General features: G+C 36.0%; 1 non-coding gene across 1 annotated transcript; it reads right to left on the bottom strand.

Moving 5' to 3' along the window:
* Positions 1-6,258: 6,258 nt before the first annotated feature.
* Positions 6,259-6,376, bottom strand: LOC145390448 (5S ribosomal RNA). Its single transcript, XR_013895637.1, has one exon. It is a non-coding gene; the product is annotated as a 5S ribosomal RNA (ribosomal RNA).
* Between the last annotated feature and the right edge of the window lie 485 nt (positions 6,377-6,861).

A 6,861-nucleotide genomic window follows, 5' to 3' on the forward strand; every position in this document is an offset into this window, starting at 1 on the left:
CCACTTCGGTGCTAACACTCACCATCCATACTGAATACATGCTAGGGCTGTCTCATACAGGAGTGGTGTACTGGTATTAGCAGGGGTACTTTTAAGTCGGTGGGTCATCTGGTAGATCAGAAAAGTCTGCATTTTATGACATTCAAATCCTTAAACTGGTCCCTGTCCCAGCCGGGATTCGAACCTGTGTCCATTAGGACTGCAGGCCGCCTCTCTACCGATTCAGCCACTGTTTCCTCCAAGTAAATGGACGACAAAGGTAGAATACACCTCTGAGTGTTGTATAGTTTTACCACATGTGAGAGAAAAACGCTCACTTCCACCGCCTTTACCTATTAAATATGCTCCCACAGTGTTTTTTTTTTTTTTTTATGTACATACATAGATTTACTGCGCTTTATCGTGGTTCTTCCAGGAAATCGATACGTCCAATACTTTTCGAGTAAATGAAAACAAAGGTAGAATACACCTCACAGCGCTGCATAGTTTAACAAGCGAGAGAAAAACACTCTCTTCCCTGGCCTTTACCTAAGAAGTATGCACCTCAAGCCTGTTTTTGTTTTGTTTTTTCTTTTGTTTTTTTTTACGTCATGTCCAGATGTTTATTTGTATATACTTCCTCATGATGTCAAAAAATCGATGCGACTATTACCTGGGCGAAAGAGAACAACATACCTCCTAGTGCACTGTCATTTTTTCCTGCCTCACCCACACCTGCATACTTTCGCTCACTAGAGTTTTTTTGTTTTATTCAAAGTCTGCATGTAAAATATCCAAAGGTTAAGAAACTTGACGTGACCATTAGTCTTTTCGCTGGTTACTGATACTGAAGCTGTAATGTCTTTTATATGTGTATATGTAGAAAACAATGCATATTTGTGTGAAAAATATAGAAATATTGAAACAGATCTTTATACAAATCAACAAAATTTGGAAAACTCACTTCCTCCAGGGGTGTTGAACTGTTGGCAGGACCTTGTGGGGTTTGAAGATGAGTCATGTAGTGTGTGTGTATGTGTTCATACCTAATTGTTCTTACCTAATTGTATCTTTACAGGCATGAGTCAAGCTCGTACTGTCCCGTGTCTTAAACCATATTTATCGTACATATCCTTAAATTTGTGAATTATTTTGGCACACACTATTTCATTCGGTAGTGCATTCCATTGATCAATTGCTCTGTTTGGGAAACTGAATTTCCTTACGTCTTTATCACCTCTCTTCTTATGCAGTTTTTTGCAGTGTCCTCTTGCTGATGCTTCTCCATATGTTAAGTAATCATTTATGTCTATTTTCTCCTTCCCTGATATGCACTTATATAGCATTATCATGTCATCTCTTTTCCTTCTCTCTTGTAGTGTTGGTAGATTCAGTTTATTTAGTCTTTCTTCGTAGCTTAGGTCCCTTAAGCTTGGTATCCATCTTGTAGCGGCCCTTTGAACTTTTTCAATCTTGTCTATGTGTTTTTTGAGATGAGGACTCCAGATTACTGATGCATATTCCAGGGTTGGTCTTATGAAAGATGTTACTATCCTTCTTAGCATGTCTTCTTTTATGTATGTGAATGCTATTCTCATATTTGCAAGCAGTGTATACATGATCCGTACCTTCTCGCTGATGTGGTCAGCCGGAGATAGTCTGTTATTAAACAGGAAGTGAAAAGAATAATCTAAAACAATCCAAAGTTAGTCAGAGATTCAGTAGATATAAACAAATCTATAGTAATCACTGGTATAGAAGAGGAAGAAGTAAAAAACAAGATCACAAGAGACAAAAAGGAGATGGCAAATGTAATGAGCTCACTGAAAGAAGTATCAGAGGAAATCTGTAGTAAAGTCATAGAGGAACACAAAAGGTTAGGGAAATACGAGAAAAGCAAGACAAGAACTCTAAAGGTGACTTTCCAGAGTGTAAACACTGTGGAAGAGATACTAAAAAATGCAAAGAATCTTATGGAAAAAGAGGAGTTCAAAAATATATGGATAAAAAGACGCCTAACACAAGAGGAACTGGAATTACTGAAAGAGGAAAGGGAGGAAGCAAAAACAAAAAATGAGGGAAAATCAGAAGAGGAGAAGAAATATTTTTTACAAAGTAATAGGATTGCAGGTACGAAAGTGGTACACAAACAGGATGGAATGAAAAGGAGGAAGGTAGTAAAACAATGTCATGACAAGTATGTAAACAAGATGATAAAGTTGATGTACTCAAATGTAGATGGAATGGTATCTAAATTACTAGAGATGAATGATTATGTCAGAAAAAATGAACCACAAATAATATGCCTAACTGAAACAAAATTAACACCAAGGATATCCAATGACATACTAAACTTAGAGGAATACAATATATGGAGAAGAGACAGAAATTTAAAAAAAGGAGGAGGAATTATAATATTAACTAAGAAAAATCTAAAAGTCAATGAAATAAAACTAGATATACCATCACAAGTAGAACTGATTGCAGTAGAGATCAACACATCTGAAGGGAAAGTAATTGTTGCCAATTTGTATATGCCACCTAGATCAAACACATGGGAAAGAGATGAATATGAGGACCTGGCAGGGAGTACAATTCAGAGTTTAAGATCATTACTACATAAAATGGAAGAGAAATCGTAAAGAATTATACTAACTAGGAATTTCAATACAAATATAAATTGGAATACTCTAGATATAATTAGCCAAGAAAGCTGTTGGGACCAAAAGCTCCTGGATCTCGTGCAAGAGTTTTTCCTAACGCAACATGTGAGGGAAACCACCAGAAAAAGAGTGCTAGATCTAATATTTACTAGGCAAGAAAATGATATTGACAGTTTAATACATCACCCTCCACTCGGCAAAAGCGACCATGCAGTACTAAATTATAACATCAGGATAGCATATGACTTAGTTAACAGCAATGATAGTTACAAAAAGAGCCTAAACTATAAAAAGGGAAATTATCAAGACCTAAAGAAGTATTTCTTAGAAGTTGATTGGGAAAATGAGCTTAGAGGACAAGATTTAAATGCTGTATATAAAAAAATTTGTGAATTTTATGAAACAGAAGTCCAGAAGTACATCCCACAGCACAAAGAAGCAGATAAGAAAATACAGAAATGGTTCAATACAGAATGTAAAAAATCAAAAGAAAGAAGAGATTTGTTGTGGAAAGATACAGAAGACACAATAGTGAAAGGGCGTATAATAATTACAAACAGGCAAGAAACGATTATACAAGAATAAGGAGGGAAGCCCAAAAACAGTTTGAGGAGGATATAATAAATAAAAGTAGTGATCAATCAAAGCTGTTTTACAGCTACATCAGAAGCAACACCAAAGTAAAAGATATAATACAATCCATTACGGACGAGGGAATAACTTATACACAAGAGAAAGATATTTGTGAAGCACTAAATAAGAATTCCCAATTAGTTTTTAGAGAAGAAAAAATTTTTGAGAGGGACTATGTGGAACATGCATGTCCACACATACTACCAGATATACAAATAGCAGAAAAAGTAATACAGGAGGAGTTAAGTGAATTAGACAGAGCAAAAGCAAGAGGTCCTGATGAAATTTCATGTTAGGTACTACGAGAATGTGCAAAGGAGTTAAGTAAACCATTATTTTTAATTTTCAAGAAATCCTTGAGTCAAGGTAAACTACCTGATATTTGGAAAAAATCAAATATTGTCCTCTTATTCAAGAAAGGAAATAGACAAAATCCACTCAACTACCGACCAGTATCACTGACCAGTGTTGTAAGCAAGGTATTAGAAAAGCTTATAAGAAAAGCTTGGGTAAATCATCTAGAAGAACACAGTATGATAACAGAAAGACAGCTTGGTTTCAGAAAAGGAAAATCATGTGTTACTAATTTGTTGAGCTACTATGACAGAGTAACAAACACAATACAGGAAAGGGAAGGATGGGTGGACAGTATCTATTTAGATTTCAAGAAAGCTTTTGACACAGTACCACACCAAAGACTTTTATGGAAACTGTACCATCAAGGAGGAATTAGAGGCAAACTGTTTTGTTGAATGCAAGACTTTCTTATAAAAAGAGAAATGAGAACAGTACTAAGAGGAAACTACTCATCATGGAAAGTAGTGACTAGTGGAGTACCACAGGGTTCAGTGCTGGCACCAATCATGTTTTTAGTGTATATAAATGATATAAACAGTAACACTGGAAGTGAGAAATATCTGAATATGTTTGCAGATGATGCAAAAATACAAAGGAGAATTACTAACACAGACTTTTGTAAAGAGCTACAAGAAGAATTAAATAAACTTCATGAATGGAATAGTACATGGCAAATGGAATTCAATGTGGACAAGTGTCATGTAATCAAGTTTGGTAGAAATGGAAAAAGACCTGATTGGGATTATAAGTTAGGAAATAAAACCCTACACACATCAGAAAGAGAGAAAGACCTAGATGTGATTATTAAACAAGACTTGTTCAAACAGAAAAGAGAACCGAGTAGCGGAAGAATGCGCTCAATCAGCTGATTGTTTAGACTACAACTGCCCCAGGGAATATAACTACTCTGTGCTTTTAGTATTGCAAAATGGCCACATCCTTTAGTAAAGCAAATTTGGAATGGAGTAGTACATGGCAAATGGAATTCAATGTGGACAAGTGTCATGTAATCAAGTTTGGTAAAAGTGGAAAAAGACCTGATTGGGATTATAAGTTAGGAAATAAAACCCTATACACATCAGAAAGAGAGGAAGACCTAGATATGATTATTAAACAAGACTTGTTCAAACAGAAAAGAGAACCGAGTAGCGGAAGAATGCGCTCAGTCAGCTGATTGTTTGTTTAGACTACAACTGCCCCAGGGAATGTAACTACTCTGAGCTTTTAGTATTGCAAAATGGCCACATACTTTAGTAAAGCAAATTTGGAAAAGAAAAGGGATAAAGATAGAAAGCAAGATGATGATTTCTACCAAGAACTGGTTGAAATGGAGATACAATAAACTGGTTGAACGTGTACACAAACTGGAGATGGCTTTCCAAAATGAAATTGATGAAATAAAGAAGCAGATGCACTTGCAAAAGGAAGGAATAGAAAAACTAGGAAGGGAGGTCAACAAGAAAGACACAACTATCAGTGAACTAACAGTGGAATTGAGTACACTTAGGAGGAAAATGAGTAAAATGGCAAGTACAGTAGTCAACCACGAGAGTATTATGGAAGAGTTCAAAAATGATACAGAGACAATTAGGCAAGTAAGCAGTCTGATAGACCAGAGCAGTGATACTGAGGAGAATATAACACAGGTGAATGAAGCTGTGCAAAGCTACAAAAATGATGTGGAAATCACGTATGCTGAAATGGGGAAAGTAAAGACAGAAACAAGGGTGGAAGAAAAAAGCTTTAAAAAGGAAGTGAAAAGAATAATCCAAAACAATCCAAAGTTAGTCAGAGATTCAGTACATATCAACAAATCTATAGTAATCACTGGTATAGAAGAGGAAGAAGTAAAAAACAAGATCTCAAGAGACAAAAAGGAGATGGCAAATGTAATGAGCTTATTGAAAGAAGTATCAGAGGAAATCTGTAGTAAAGACATAGAGGAACGCAAAAGGGTAGGGAAATACGAGAAAAGCAAGTCAAGACCTCTAAAGGTAACTTTCCAGAGTGTAAACACCGTGGAGGAGATACTAAAAAATGCAAAGAATCTTATGGAAAAAGAGGAATTCAAAAATATATAGATAAAAAGATGCCTAACACAAGAGGAACTGGAATTACTGAAAGAGAAGAGGGAGGAAGCAAAAACAAAAAATGAGAGAAGATCAGAAGAGGAGAAAAACACATTTTTTTTTTTTTTTTTTACAAAGTAATAGGATTGCAGGTACGAAAGTGGTACATAAACAGGAGGGAATAAAAAGGAGGAAGGTAGTAGAACCATGTCATGACAAGTATGTAAACAAGATGATAAAGTTGATGTACTCAAATGTGGATGGAATAGTATATAAATTATTAGAGATGAATGATTATGTCTGAGAAAATGAACCACATATAATATGCCTGAAACAAAATTAACACCAAGGATATCCAATGACATACTGAACTTAGAGGAATATAATATATGAAGAAGAGATAGAAACTTTAAAAAAGGAGGAGGAATTATAATATTCATTCATTCATTGCCAGACGCCATGTATCCCAAACGGGTTGGCCAAGGGCTTAGAGTTAATTGTTTTACAGGGAGGGGCACTAATCCTCCACCAACCCCACTTAACACGTAGGGAGAACGAGCCAACAGCATCTGGTGTTCCCAGGCGGTCACCCAACCAAGTACTAACCAGACCCAACGTTGCTTAACTTCGCTGATCGGACGGGAAGCGGTGTACTCAACGTGGTATAATGTTAACTAAGAAAAATCTAAAAGTCAATGAAATAAAACTAGATATACCCTCACAAGTAGAACTGATTGCAGTAGAGATCAACACATCTGAAGGGAAAGTAAATGTAGCCAATATGTACATCCCACCCAGATCAAACACATGGGAAAGAGACGAATATGAGGACCTGACAGAGAGTACAAATCAGAGTTTAAGAGCATTACTACATAAAACGGAAGAGAAATCGGAAAGAATTATACTAGCTGGAGATTTTAATACAAATATAAATTGGAATACTCTAGATATAATTAGCCAAGAAAGCTGTTGGGACCAAAAGCTCCTGGATCTCGTGCAAGAGTTTTTCCTAACGCAACATGTGAGGGAAACCACCAGAAAAAGAGGACTCGATGTACCTTCAATGCTAGATCTCATATTTACTAGGCAAGAAAATGATATTGACAGTTTAATATATCACCCTCCACTCGGCAAAAGCGACCATGCAGTAGTAACTTGCA

Source organism: Coenobita brevimanus, chromosome 14, assembly GCF_032717465.1.
Source record: "Coenobita brevimanus isolate Jiangsu-jjx chromosome 14, ASM3271746v2, whole genome shotgun sequence".
Lineage (NCBI taxonomy): Eukaryota > Metazoa > Arthropoda > Malacostraca > Decapoda > Coenobitidae > Coenobita > Coenobita brevimanus.